Consider the following 14624-nt stretch of genomic DNA (forward strand, 5'->3'; position numbering starts at 1 on the left):
GTGCACGGGGCCCGAGCGCTGAGTCGGCTCCTCGGGTTGTTTTTCTGAACCTCAGAGCTGTTTTGGAAGCCGCTTAAGGGCCCCTCCTCTGGCAGGAGCCCCGCGGGATGTCGTTCTTGGCCGGGGGTCCTCTGCCAGACGTGTGCGTCAGGGCCATCTGCAGGCGTCTTAAGAAGCTGTGCTCGGGTCCCGCCAGACCTGTGACTCAGGGGCCCGGGAGCCAGGCGTGTGCTGGGGGCTGGGATTTGTTTTGTTTCTGCGCTTTAAAGTGACTCAAAGCACTTTGGGTGACCAGGACACAGGGGCCCCGGGAGCGAGACTCCGGACCCCACAATGCCAATGCACTTCCGCGTCTGGTCTCTCCTGTAATAGCTACACGGCATTTGAAAACAACAGAATCACAACAGTCACGCCAATACACCCATTTGACGTGTAGCCAACCTCCTTTGTGCGTGTTTTTATTCAAGCCTAGGGTCTCAGTTTTTTCTTGCCATTTGGTATTGAATTTTAATTTTGAATATTAAAATGCAAGTAGTAGAACAGTCCAAACTGTATACAAAATTATACTCAAACAACTCTCTTTCCTGTCTGCCTTCTATCCATTCTTACCCACTCTCTGTTACTAACCACTTTGATTAAATTCTAGTTTGCCTTTTCTTTGTGTTTTTTTTTTTTTTTGCAAAAATATGCAAGCATAACTGTATATTCTTATGCCACTTTTCTGGCAGTCATTTGCACCTGGCTGTATCCACTTGCAACATGTCCCAGAAATCAAATCGTATTAAATTCCTAAAGGTCATCTCATGAATCAGTCAGGGGTCCACAGAGAAACACCAGCAGTAGATGAGGCACGAGAGGGCATTTCTTATGGGAAGTGGCTCATGGGATTCAGAGCCCCCGAAGCCCACTGTCAGAACCGGGGAAGCCAGCGCTGCAGCTCAGCCCGGGTCCAGGGACCTGGGAACCAGGGAAACCGAGGGAGCAACTCACAGAGCAAAGCTGAAGGGCTGAGAACGGGGGCTCTGGTGGCCTGCGGCAGGAGATGGACGTCCAGGCTACCAGAGAGCAAGTGCACCTCTCCTCTGCCTTCTCGCGGCCCCTGCACCCCTAGCAGATTGGATGCTGCCCACGCGCACTGGTGAGGGTGCAGCTCCTAGACGCAGCCTTCGATGCTCACGCCCGTCTCTTGCAGAAATGCCCGCACAGGCACACCCAGAAATCATGTTTGCAGCGGAATCTGAGCATCTCCAACCCAGCCAACCGGGTTACACACCAACCCTCATGTCATTATCTAACGCACCTGTGCGGCTCAGGCCACTCGTCATGCGAGGCTCCCACAGGGAAAGCACTTGAGGGGGAAGAAGCGTGGCGGGTTGAGGCACGGGTCAGGAGAGGGGCAGGCGGACAGCGTGGGTGGGGAAGCAGTCAGGTCTGGAATGAATCGCACACAGCCTGCCCAGCCAGGACGTGTCAGGGGCTGGCGTCCGCAGGCTCGGAAGCTGTTCCTGAAGTCATGAAGGAAGGGCGTGGAGGCGCTCCCAGGGTGGGGCCGGCCTCGGCAGATCAGCCACAGCCTGGGCCGCTGTGGCTCACAGAGTCAGTTTTGCAACTTCTAGTTCTTAAACAGTTGTTTGAAAGCCAGAATGACAGAGAAGAGGCTGCAGGTGGGAGTCCAGCAGGAGACGGCTTCTTCTTCTTCTTTTTTTTTTTTTGACAGGCAGAGTGGACAGTGAGAGAGAGAGACAGAGAGAAAGGTCTTCCTTTACTGTTGGTTCACCCTCCAATGGCTGCCGCGGTCGGCGCGCTGCGGCCGGCGCACCGCGCTGATCCGATGGCAGGAGCCAGGAGCCAGGTGCTTCTCCTGGTCTCCCATGGGGTGCAGGGCCCAAGCACTTGGGCCATCCTCCACTGCACTCCCGGGCCACAGCAGAGAGCTGGCCTGGAAGAGGGGCAACCGGGACAGAATCCGGCGCCCCGACCAGGACTAGAACCCGGTGTGCCGGCGCCGCGGGCAGAGGATTAGCCTAGTGAGTCGCGGCGCCGGCCAGGAGATGGCTTCTTACAACTACAAGGAGAGCTGGGTGCCTTCCTGGACACCCCCTCCCTGCCAACTACAGCCTCCAACTCTTCTGCCAGCCCTCCTGCCAGCCCCCGCATCGCCAGGACGACTGACCGACTCAGTCCCCGGCCCCTGGCCCGAGCCGAGCTTCTGCAGAGCTCAGGCCGGCTGAGGCTCAGTTCCGGAAGCTGAGTCCCCAGCACAGGCCGCCCTGCCGAGTCCTAGGTCCGAGGCCGGTTTGGGTGGGTCCTCTTCCCTGTGCCCGGGGCTGGACCTTATCCTACTGGCCAGCTCACAACCAGGAGCTCACATCCAACCTCCCCACTGCCAGCCTTGATTCCCACTGGGGCCAGAGGGCTGCAGTCCCACCCGCTCCTCTCCTGCACGACTCTGCAGGACCCCAGTCCTCTGGACACGGCCACGTCGCCCCACAGGGGATTCCTCCCACGGCCTGCAGCTGGGCCGGCTGCTTCCAGCAGCACCTGCAGATTCGTCGCCTGCTGCACGAGGTCCTTAAGAAAGGCTCCAAGGTGAACTCTTCCTGCAGAAATGCATCGAGGCCGCCAGCAAGAAACCACTCCGAAGGCCAAGTTGGAGCTGACTGTCTTCAGCGTCTTCTACATCTTCCCAGGACACACCCACGGGGCGGCGGCTCCTCCGCCTGCAGGCAGCAGGAGCATCCGTGCCGTCCCAAGACTGCGCACGAGTGCAGGGCCCTCGCGAATCCAGACGCTGGTCCGTCCGCAGGCACAGCGGATGCTGATGCATCCGCTGGGGGCACCGTTAGCAGCGAATGGAAAGAATCTGCTGCTTGGAGATTAGTGCAGCCGAACGTGGGGATTCCACTCATTGGGCTTCATTTTTCACGAAATTGGTCTTTTTCCATGGCCTCTCCCTAGAGGCTGGGGATATTTTCCAATATTTAATAAGCAAACATCCCCTTCTTAAGGACATCCGTGTGTTTCAAATCTGGTGCTTGGCCTCGACCGAACAGATGGGATTTTCCATCAGATGCTTGTAGGGAAAACATGGGTCCTGTGCGCCCGTAATCAGCCCTGAAATCCGACCCTCGCGATGACGCCGCCATTTAGCTCATTAGCCAGCGTCTCTATTACGGAGCTGCCTGTGTGCCGTGCAGTGCTCAACACCACAGTCATCCCCGGTGCTGTGGTTTCACCAGACAGGCGCCCAGCCGCTTCAGCGCTGTGTGCGACAGCAGCAGGGGTTACATAATGTAGAAGTGACGACTTAAAAAGTGTTCATTATTTTGACTATCCTTGGCCAAAAGCTGGTGTCCACAATGCTGCAATCGGAAGCTAACCGGGGCTGGCACTGGTACAGCAGGCAAAGCCATCAGCTGCAATGGCCCCATTCCACCCGAGCGCCCGTCCAAGTCCCATCCAGCTCCCTGCTAGGGCGCCTGGGAAGGCAACAGAAGACGGCCCAAGTGCAGCCCTGTGGGGGAGCTGGATAGGTCCAGGCTGCTGGCCAGTGCCAGATTTGGGGAATGAACCAGCAGATGGAAGCTCTCGCTCTCTCTTCCTCTCTCCATAGCTCTGCCTTTCAAATAAATAAATACATATTTTAAAAAGAGAGAAGAGGAAGCGGCGCTGTGGGGTCCTAGGCTAAGCCTCTGCCTGCAGTGCTGCGTCCCACGTGGGCACCGATTCGCGTCCCAGCGGCTCCACTTCCGACCCAGCTCTCAGCCAAGGGCCTGGGAAGGCAGCAGCAGATGACCCGAGCACTTGGGCTCTTCCACTCTGCTGGCGGGGTGGGTGGAGGGGGCAGGTGCATCAGAGTGACCTGGACAAGGGGCTGGGGCACCCAGGAGGGGTCTTCCAAGGACGGGGTGGTCAGAGCGGGTACGGGCGGGAAGGCGGCGCTTAGATGCCACAGGCAAGGCCTTCATGTAGGCCGGACGTGCCCTGAGTGCCAGGCGCTGTCCCAGAGAAAGACGGAGCCTAGGGAAGAGGGGACAGTGGCGACCCCAGCTGCCCTCACGTGCCCTGTGCAGGGCGCACGGAGACCATGAGCTTCCGGGTCACGCTTGCACTTCTGGTTCCACCACGGCCATGGTGCCGAGTGGCCCCCAGCTGCAGAGACGCCGGGTACCCAGGGGTCGTCCTGGGCCTGGCAGCTTCCTCTGACAACCTCCCCACAGCAGCGCCTTCTGGAGGCCTGAGGGCAGGCTCTGCTGGGGCTGACCCAGGGGCTGCGCGCCGTGGGGCTGCGGCATGGCGCCTGCCCGGCCTCGCATCCTCCCCCCGCGTCAGGCCTGTGCTGAGGGCCTGGCTGCGGGCTGAGGTGGAACAGGGCTCCAAGCTGCCGAGAGGCCCGCTTAACCCTGGGTGCCCGCAAGCTTAAGTGGGATCCCCGAGAGCAGAGACGGGGTGCGCCTGTCCAGGGGGCCCCTGATCAGCAGCCCTGAAGGATCTGTGTGGCCCGGCCTCAGTCACGCTCCCCTGGGCCACCCAAATAGCCACTGAAGACCCCTAGAAAGGCACTTTCCGGAAGATTCTGACTCAGAATGCGCACTCAGAAGCCCACCGTTCTAGAAACTCCACATTGTCCAGCCAGGGTGAGAACCTGCTGGCCATGCAGTCATTAGAGGCCGAGGAGAGGTCACTGTGGCCCAGCCCCCACCCCGGCCCACTCAGAACCCCGACCCACACTGACGCTGGCCCCTTTGCCAGCCCGGCTCGTTGCTGTGAGCCGACTGCTCGTCTGGCAGTGGAATGAGTTACGCTGTGAACTTATGCACGTCCCAGTTCACCCTACAGGAGTTGGCATGGCTTACCACCCCTCAACATTTTTTACAACACAATGGCAAAATAACGAGGAATTGGGAACGTTCTCCTTCCTGGCTGGGCGGGTCTGCTGCCTGTGTGGACCGGGGAAGATGCCAGAAGGGAGCCCCAGCCCGGCTTCTCAGGCCTCTCTCCCGGAGCGGGGTGGGGGGGGGGGGGAAGGATGCCGCAGAGTGGCCCAGCGGGCCCCGGTCCTGAGCACGTGCCAGGCACTGAATTAGGTGTGTCGTGCTTGGTCTGCGTGTGTGAGGGGAGAGCGCGTGCTAGCTTCCCGGGGCTGTGTAACAGATGGCCAGACACCAGGAGGACTTAAACACAGTGACAGCCCCGCGGCTCCGGAGGGCGGAGTCCAGTGTCCAGTGTCTCCAGAGCCTTGGCCTCCCTTGCCGTGCGCTGTGTCCCTGCCTGGCCAGCCCAGGCTGTCTCTCTGTGTCTCCTCTTCCAGTGGGGGCACCCATTGCTGGATTTAGGGCTAACCCTGATCTGGGATGATCCCGTCTCTCAATCCTTAGCTAATGACATCGTCTAAGACCCTATTTCCAAATAAGGTCAGCCAGTTACCAGGGGTTGGCTATTCAACCTGCTTGGCGTGGGGCTGGTACCAGATTATCCCTGGTTTGTAGTTGGAGACACGGGAAGCAAAGCTCATTTATTGATAAGGGTGTACAGTCGGCAAGGGCCGTGCACAGGGCCGCGTTGCGGAAGTGTGAGTGTGTGAGAGACAGAGAGAAAGGAAGATTTCATTGACACGGTCTCCCTCCCCAGCAATATTTGGTGGCCACCAACGGCCTTGGTTTTGACCCTGATAGAGCCAGGGCACTTGGGGAGTCTCTGTGTGTCCACAGAACTCAGGCTACCTGACCACAGCATGGCCCACGCAACGCAGGCAGAGGCCCACATCCCTGGGCTCCGTGGAATGGACACCAGTGCCACAACCAGGAAATTAACAGGCACACTCTCGTGAATTTCTTAGATTGACTAAGGACCCTTCCCCCGAGCCAATTAACGAAGACTCACGGGCATGGGACTCACCTTGGACTTACGAGGTGGCCTTAATGTGTGAGGATGGCTCATAAATCCTCATTTAATGCAAATCACCTGCAGCTCCCGCGGAATCTGTCAGCTGTCACACGCTCCGGGGGTTATCGCTTCCCTGTCTCTGGTGAGCTGAGCCGGATGCTCAGAGAAGATGCGGGAAACCAAGCTCCGGGAAACCGCAGAAATGCAGAGAGCACTGGCCCAGCACGGAAGGAATTACCATAGGAATGTGACAGTCCCGAGACATACATCACAGTGCCGTGTCACGTCCCTGGGGGAGAGGGGCGGGGGGGGGGAGGAAATGCAGACAGTTAATTAACCTGCCAGGTTTACAACCCTTCACCTGCACTTCAGATCGAGGAAGAAAATGACAGAGAAGCCCGGCGTGCTTGGAAGCCACCCCTCCGATCCTGGTGCTGGCACAGGGGACCCACAAGACTCCCTGCTCCTCTGCTGCTCCGGACTCGAGCTCACCCCACTCCCCTGCCGGGAGGAAGGGTTCCCCACTAAGGGAGCTGCTGGGTTTCCCCCAGTGCGGTCACCGTCACCCGAGGACTTTCTGCCGGACCCAGGAGCGGCCAGCAAGTGTAGCTCCAGGCCTGAGGGCGGCATTGACTTGGAGATGGACGGCCTCTGAGGCTGCTCAGTGAACCTTCCCGAATTCCACACATGGGGACGAAATTGATCCACAGCACCCGAACATTGTGATGTGGTTGTATATTTGTGGATCTCCCGAAGGCTTCCATCATCGCTTGCTGGTATCCTGCTGTTGTCACCAAGTCCTATGCCCAGGACTGTCTTTCCAGACCCCTCCTAACCCCTGTACACAGCAGTGACCCCCCAAGCCCTCCTGCTACCACTCGCCGGGACACCTGCTCGCCCAGCTGTCCCCGCCACCACCCAGCCTGAAGGAGAGAGGTGTCACCTCCCTCGGGTCGCAGGCTTGGCCCCCGTCTCTGCACGAGCCCGAAGTCTCCATCCACTTCTTTCCTCCTCATTGCCAACACCCCCCTCAGGATGTCCTCTGTCTCCGTGTGGGGACTTCCACTCGAGCCCCTCACCCACCTCCATTCCCCTCTCAACCCTCTTCTCTATCTGCCGGTCCGTGTGGCAGCCTCGTGGCTGCGTGGCCACCTTACACTTGGAACAGCCTCTGAGCCTATGCAGGGGAGACAAGTACCCTCAAGGCCTCTCCAAAAGCAGCTCCCCATCTTGTCTACACTGCATGCCAGGAAGACAAGCCCAGGCAGCTCCTGGCCTACCCAGGGCCATGTCGGGCCCATTCAGCCGCTCATCCTCTGCCTCTTGGCCAACTGCAGGCATCCTTTGGAACCCTGTGTAGGCGTCATCTCTGAACACGAGCTGCCCCTCAGGATCCACCCTGCACTGGCCCTTGGTTGTCATGGCCACAGGTGCCTTCATCCACCCCTGGCTGGGCACTCCCGAGGGAGGCCTGTCTCATGCTGTTCCGGATCCCCTGAGCCGGCACTGCACTTGGTACTGAGCACAGATTTGGGGTGCCCCGTCTCCCACCCATCAGAGACCCACTGGGTGTGCCCTTCTCCTCTGGGGACCCCTCCACAAAACCTGCACCCCCAGTCCCACCATGAGAACCACAAGGGACAAACACAGATGGACCATTCTGGAAAGCATCGTTCCGCGTGCCCTAAAATCCCTGACCGTGGGACAGAGAAGACAAGAAGGCCTTTCCCAGCAAGGCTGCGTCCCTGGGCTGCGGCCCAGAGCGGATCTCTGCGCCGTCAGGGTTAGCGACGGTGATGAGGCTGCTCTTGTGTGTTGTGGACACGAAGAAGGTGGCTGGCCCCTCCCCCCTGTCACTGCGGGCACCCAGCTGCCTCCCCGCCCCCGCCCCACCTCCAGGCACCATGGCCCATTTACCAGTGAGATGGCCCCTTCCCCACCCAAATCTCCGCAGTGCCTCTCCCCAGCCTTGGCTTGGGACGCAGTGCAGTCTGCACCCTGGCCTGAGAGGCCCTGCTGGACTGGTCTGCCGCCGTCTCGGCTCTACTAGGCTCTCAGCCCTCACGCCTGCTGCTTCGGGGCCTGCCCTTCCCCCACGCCCTGCCTGCTGTGCCCCCTCCCAGCCCAGGCTCTTCACAGATTTATCTCCCCTGCCCACCTGGAGAAGCCACACCCTGCTCTGTCACAGCACTGGGTTTTGCCCCGAGCAGGGATCATCTGCCTGCATGAGTGAGTCGGGGGGGGGGGGGGGGGGGGGAGACATGGGGGGCGTGGCCCTTGCTTCCTGCTCCCTCCCCCACTGCCCTGCACGCCCTGTGCACACGGTGACTCCCGTGCTCTGTGCACCTGGCCGTGCCGGGGCCCAGCACTTTCGGGATGGACGAAGCTCGGCGCAGACAGACACGGTCTGCTGAGGGACTTTGAGAACGTGGACCTGCGGCAGAGCCCCTGCACGCCCCGTGCCTCTTTCGGCCGCGAGGATTAAATTAGATGATGCGTGGCAAGAGCCGGGGCGGCATCTGCCACCGAGCAGATGCTCATTATCCTCTAATTTTTAAAGATCTGATTAAGCGGACGGTGGGTGCTGTTTAAATCCGATCCAAAACCAACTTCACGGCTGTCCTCTCCCACAGCACAAAGAGGCCTCGTGCTTTATCTCACCCGTGAGTCAAACAAAAACAGCCCATTAAAAAAAAAGTGAAATTTCTATCTTTCCCACGTATCCTGAGTTTCAAAAAGATTATACAAAGACGTTGTAAAGCAAACATTCCTTTCTCAGCTGGTAGAAAATGGAAGGCGAATTTTTAAAACTCTGGTCCATGGTGAGGGACCGCAAGTTCAATGTGTTTACGTGTGTGTGCTGTGGCCACAGACAAAACTAAATTAGAAAGGAGAAAAAGTGGCAGCGAGTCCACCCTGAGCCCCACCCGGGCTTTGAAGCTTCTCTCAGTCAAAAAATATGTTTTAAGCCTTTTATAGGTATTTATAGTACTCACCAAAGAGAAAAGTAAAGCGTAATTGTGTAAAGACAAAAGTGTGTCAAAGAACACAAAACACATAAAAGGAAAAAAAGAAACCCTCGAAACAATGGGTCGCCGCGGTGAGGGGCCGAGAAGGGGCCCTGGCCTGGCACAGCCATGCCCGGGAATAAAAGCGGAATCACGCAGTGAGTCGCCCTGAAAGGGAAGGAGCCCTGTCCTGGCTTTGTGCTGCCCTGGGCCGGGGTCGCGACGCAAGCTGGAGATGGGCGTGGCATGCAGCCAAAATGACGAAATGACACATCTGGTGATGTCCCCTCCAGAGAGCCAGCACGTCAGGGACACGTGCATCGCCACGAGGGCTGCTGAGGGCGGCGGGCCCCTCTCCGACCGCCGCAGTGAGAGACAGCAGAGCGGAGCCCTGGCCCTGAGTACCGTGGGCCCTGAGTGCAGACTGAGGGTCACGGAGGCTTCAGGTGGGGACAGGGGCTTGGGGTCAAACCTCAGGAGGTTTGACGCAAGGTCAAGGCCGATTAGAGACACCGCACTGCCTGTCTGCTGGTCTCCAAGAGGTCGGGCACAGAACCTTAAGACACAATTACTACTGTTGTCCAGTGACAGTCTGAAGACCCCTGTGTCAGGCTCTGGTGGTCAGATAACACACAGCCCTGCAGCCAGGTGGGCCTGGGGTCCTGGACACTGGAGGACCCTCGCTAACCCTGGCACTGCTTGGCTTGAAGTCAAAAGCACCCAGCCTTCGGTTTCAGGCTGAGCGCTGTGGTTGAATGGTAGCCCCCAAGGGACAGGTCCCCATCCCGAACCTGAGGCTGCGACCTCACTGGAAAGCGGCTTTTGTAGATGCTGTCAAGTTATGGCTCTTCCGTTGGTCCATCCTGGGCTGACTGGGCTGGCCCTATATCCACGGGCAAGCGTCCTTAGGAGAATAGAGACAGGAAGCCAGGCCAGGGGGCAGGGAGTCGAGCTGTGCTGCGGCCACAAGCCAAGGGTGCTGGAAGAGCCCGAGCTGGTTCTTCCCTGAGCCCCAAAGGAAAAGGGTCCTGGATTTCAGACCCTGGACCCCCTGAGCTCAGAGGAAAGATCTCTGCTGTGCAAAGCCACTAATTCATGGTCAAGTTCCTACGGACGTCCCGGGAAATGACCACACTCAGTTCTTGTCAAGTCCAAGCCAAGCTCAGAGAAGTGCGACCTGCTGGGAACCAGCAGGCGCCAAGAGTGCCCGGCCCCCAGCCCCACCCAGCAGCTGCCTGGTCTCCAGAGACCGAGCCCCGAGTGGGGCGAGCCCGGGGTGGGGCAGTGAGCCTGCTGACCCGTCTCCACAGAAGACACCCCCCCGCCCCGAAGAGAAGCCAGAGTGCAGGGGGTGGGGGAGTGAGCAGAGCCGCCCCCCCCCCCCCCGGCTGGGTCCATCAGCTGTGTCCAGACTCCAGGTCAGAAACACTGAGGGGGGAATGGGCCCAGGGGAGGAGAGAACTGCTACGGACTGGCATTTGTTCAATTTTACAAAGTTTACTTAAGCAAGAAAAAATGTTCTACAACGGGGCAGCATTCCAGCGGGCCAGCCCACCACCTGTGCAGGTTCTATTTACAGCTAGAGAGAAGAAGCCCCCCCCCCCGGGGGTGGTCACTGCTGATTGGCAGCAGCCGGCATTTGCCTTATATGGGTGTGGGCTGATCAGCTGGCGGCCTGTGATTGGCTGAAGCTTGAAGACTGTGACAGGCTGCACCCTGTTGATTGGTTACAATCTGTTTACACACCACACTAGGGTACAATTCACTAAGAACGCAGGCAAATTTAGGCCAAACCTATCATTCAAGTCCAGAGGCTGGTTGAAGCCAGATTTATTTTGGTTCAAGAGAACTTGATGACCATGTTGATCGTATCACCGTATCGATTGCCACCTAAGCCTTTCGCATGTCTGGGAGACGCTAACCACCTCCGTGCCTGTGCGTGCATTGTCCCCTCATGTAGAAGGAAGAGGGTGCTTGGCCCAGCCCTGAGGCCGGCTCTGTGCTCCTGCCCTGCCTCCACCCTTCAGGGAAGGAGCCCCTAACCAGGCCCTGGGCTGGGCCTGGAAGCCTGACAGGGGTGAGGAGGGGCCCAGGGAAGGGACAGTGCTTCTGAATTGGGCGCGGGGCTCCATGCGATCAGGACACGGCACCCGTATCAGCAGCAGCCATCCTGCGGTGCCCGGGGGAGAGCAAGGCGAGAGGCAGGGCCCCCGGGAAGAGGGCCTGGTCCCCAGGACTGAGCTGACCCAGACGGGCTGTCCTGTGCAGCCAGGGTCACCGTGGTCACTCGTCTGCCTCCTCTGCCAGGCCTTCTGGCGTGGACAGTCTGTCCCTGGAACCAAGACGCCCTGCACCCGGGCGTCCCAGGCTACCCTGAACAGGGCTGGGGACAGCACACCTGTCTCCTGAGGCCAGGACTCCTCCCCGGGGGCCCAGGCTGCAGGCGAGGCTGACGAGGGAGAGGAGGAAAGCTCCCAGGACAGGGCTGGCTCCCCTCACCGGCTCACTAGGAGGGGCACCCTCGTCAGGCAGCCCCAGAAGCCCCAAGGGTGGGTGGGGGGCCCCGAGGTGGTTCAGGGCAGCGGCCAGGGTTCACCAGCACGGGTGAGTAGCGGGACCCTTGTCCTAGGGGCTCTTGCGGCCGCTCCACGCGCAGGGCGACCCCAGAGCCGAGCTGGACTCAGGCCTCTGCTCACTCCCTGCTTCCACCTGGGCCACCAGAGGCTGGAGGATGCCGGGAAGGACCCTCCCTAGAGGTTGAGACAGGGCGCAGCCCTGCCCCTGCCCCCGCCCCCGCCGCCTTGGCCCTCCGTTCCCTCTCCTGTAATAAAATCAGGAAGCCCACCTCACAGGTGACGAGGGGGCAGGGAGGCCACACAGGTCAGGCTTGGAAATGTGCTGGACACCCCACATCTGCCCCCCGTTAGCCACGGCCCTGACGCCCCAGCCTCGGGGTCCCCGTAACAACCAGGTCTCAGTCGTCACTGTCCTCAGCCCCTTTGTGACTCCTGGCTCCAGTGGTCCAACTTCCGCCTGGAGTGTCCAGTTCCACTTGCCTTTCACCTCTTGGGCCTAAACTCTGCCCAGCTGATCCACCATTCCCCACAAAGGTCAAGCTCAACATGTGGACGGAGGCTCCACCACGCCCCCGAGGGTCAAGTTCAGCATGTGGACGGAGGCCCCACCATGCCCCCGAGGGTCAGGTTCAATATGTGGACGGAGGCTCCACCACGCCCCATGAAGGTCAAGTTCACCATGTGGACGGAGGCTTTCTCTCCAAAGGAGCTAGGACCAGCTGTGCTTGGGCCCTGCCCCTCCAATGATCCCCTGCTTCAGCCTCCTCACCCCGGGGCCCCTCAGCTGGATCCAGGACTATGGGCTGCACATCGGGGAGCTGACCCCCATCCGGGGTGCACAGCACAGGAGACACAGGATCCCCTGTGCTAAGCCAGGGCCCTCTCAGGCTCCTCCTACCTCCACCCTGGCCCCATGGCAGAATTCCCCTCCCTACAGGGCTGGGCCCCCGTCCTGAGACAGTCTGTCCTGTGACCCCATGCCCCCCTGCTGCCCACCGGATGGTGGAGAAATCGGAGTTCCCCAAGGCCACACCACTGCCCTACATTCCCAAACCGCTTCCTGGGGGAGCTTTGCTTGTCTCCTTGGAGGCCCACATCCCATAATGAGCCTCAGCCGCATCAGAGGGACATCAGCAGGAGGTCAGCAAGCGTGTCCTTCGCACTTGTCTTCTGCGGTCCTCTCCGAACACCACGCCTTCTTCTAAACTCAGCGTGCGCCTGTCACTGCCGCCGCTCCTGGCTTGGGCCTACGAACATCACTGTCCTGCAAGCCCAGAACCAGTGCTAAGCACGGTTGCAGCACTGCCCAGCCCCCGCCTGTCCCGCGGGGATGGGAGGACCAGCTGCAGGTGCACGGGTCCCGCGGGGATGGGAGGACCAGCTGCAGGTGCACGGGTCCCAGGGAGACCGGAGGACCAGCTGCAGGTGCACGGGTCCCGCGGGGATGGGAGGACCAGCTGCAGGTGCACGGCAGGTCCCGCGGGGACGGGAGAACCAGCTGCAGGTGCACGGGTCCCGCGGGGATGGGAGGACCAGCTGCAGGTGCATGGCGGGCCCCGCCCCTGGCAAGGCTGCTGCAGAGAAGGGAGTGAAAGCCACCGCAGAAGGACAGAGCCAAGGTGGCCGAAAACATCCCTCCCCAGACCCTGGCACCGTGGGCTGGTGCGCAAGGCAGCTGGGCCTGACCTCAACCCCACAGAGCAGGGCCACGCTCTAAGCCTCTCTCCACCCCCGCCCAGGGGGAGGCTTTGTCTCCTGGACTCCGCAATGGCATTGTTTACCCCTGGACAGTCTTCTGGGCCCAGGGGCGCCTCCCAGGGGTGCTCGGCACACACAGACCCCCTCGGCCACCTTGAGCCCCAGACCCCCTTAGGCCAGCGCAGCGTCCCACGGAGCCGCAGGGCCCGACTTTCTGGGGAGGAGCTGACCGTGCATCCTAAGGCAGCGTTTAGCGTCTGACTGCAGGATTACAGGTTAGGCCACGGAAGGCCCCACGGCCCAGGACCTCCTCCCCACTGCGATCCCCGGGGGTCCCAGAGCATGAGAAGCCAGAGTGGGATGGGGCAAGCACATGTGGCAAAGGCTTCTGGCCCACAGATGGGAAACAGGAGAAAAACCAATGGGTGAAGCTCACCCCGAGTGGCCTGGCGCCTGCACGGACACCCTGGACCTTGTTTAGGACAGGGTGAATTTCAGCTCATCTGCAAGACGGGACCTCCCCGGGCGGCAGCCACACCGGATCCCAGCAGCGTCCTGCAGCTCAGGCCCTCAGGGGGCTGGCCCTCTCCTGGCAAACACAGGCACGGGGAGAAGGTGCTTCCTGGCATCCCCGGACGTCCCCCTGCGACACTCGACTAGTAAATGACTCCTCTGGGTCATCGAAGGGCCCTAGGGAGAAAGTCACATCCAGGCCACTGAGGACTCGTTCCTGGGGCGCCTGGGCAGCCTGGCGGCTGCTGAGAGCCGGCCCCATGGCTGCACCCACTTTGCAAGCGAGCGAGCTCTGCTGAGATACCCCGACTCCCGCACATCCCACGTCCAATTCACAAATGCTGCTCGAGGGCTGGCATGAGCCGGGCACAGCTGTAGGTGTGGGGGTCTCGCTGGGAGCAGAGGAGAGAGACGCTCCCCTTAGAAGCTTACAACTACTTTTTTAAAGATTTATTAGAAAGGCAGAGTGACAGAGATAGAAGAGAGAGAGAGAGAGAGAGAGAGAGAGAGATCTTCTGTCTGCTGGTTCACTCCCCAGACACTCACAATGGCCAGGGCTGGGCCAGACCAAAGCCAGGAGCCTGGAGCTTCATCCGGGTCTCCCATGTGGGTGGCAGGGGTCCAAGCACTAGGACCACCTTCTGCTGCTTTCCCAGGCCATTAGCAGAGACCTGGATGAGAAGGGAGCTGTCGGGACTTGACCCGGTGCCCACACAGGAGGCTGGCATCACAGATGGGAGCCTAATCTGTCATGCCATGACACCAGCCCCAGAAGCTTACAAATGGCAGGAGGACAGGCCAGGAGCAAACACCCGGCAGGAGCTGGCCACAGAGGCCAGACGGAGGGAGAAGCAAGCAGCAGCGCCAAGACAGCGGGCATCTCACGCAGTGCACCTGCTGCCCCGACGCTCTCAGGCGTTCTCTCCTGCCCCTCCCCACGTCA

Source organism: Oryctolagus cuniculus, chromosome 3, assembly GCF_964237555.1.
Source record: "Oryctolagus cuniculus chromosome 3, mOryCun1.1, whole genome shotgun sequence".
In the NCBI taxonomy this organism is placed as follows: domain Eukaryota; kingdom Metazoa; phylum Chordata; class Mammalia; order Lagomorpha; family Leporidae; genus Oryctolagus; species Oryctolagus cuniculus.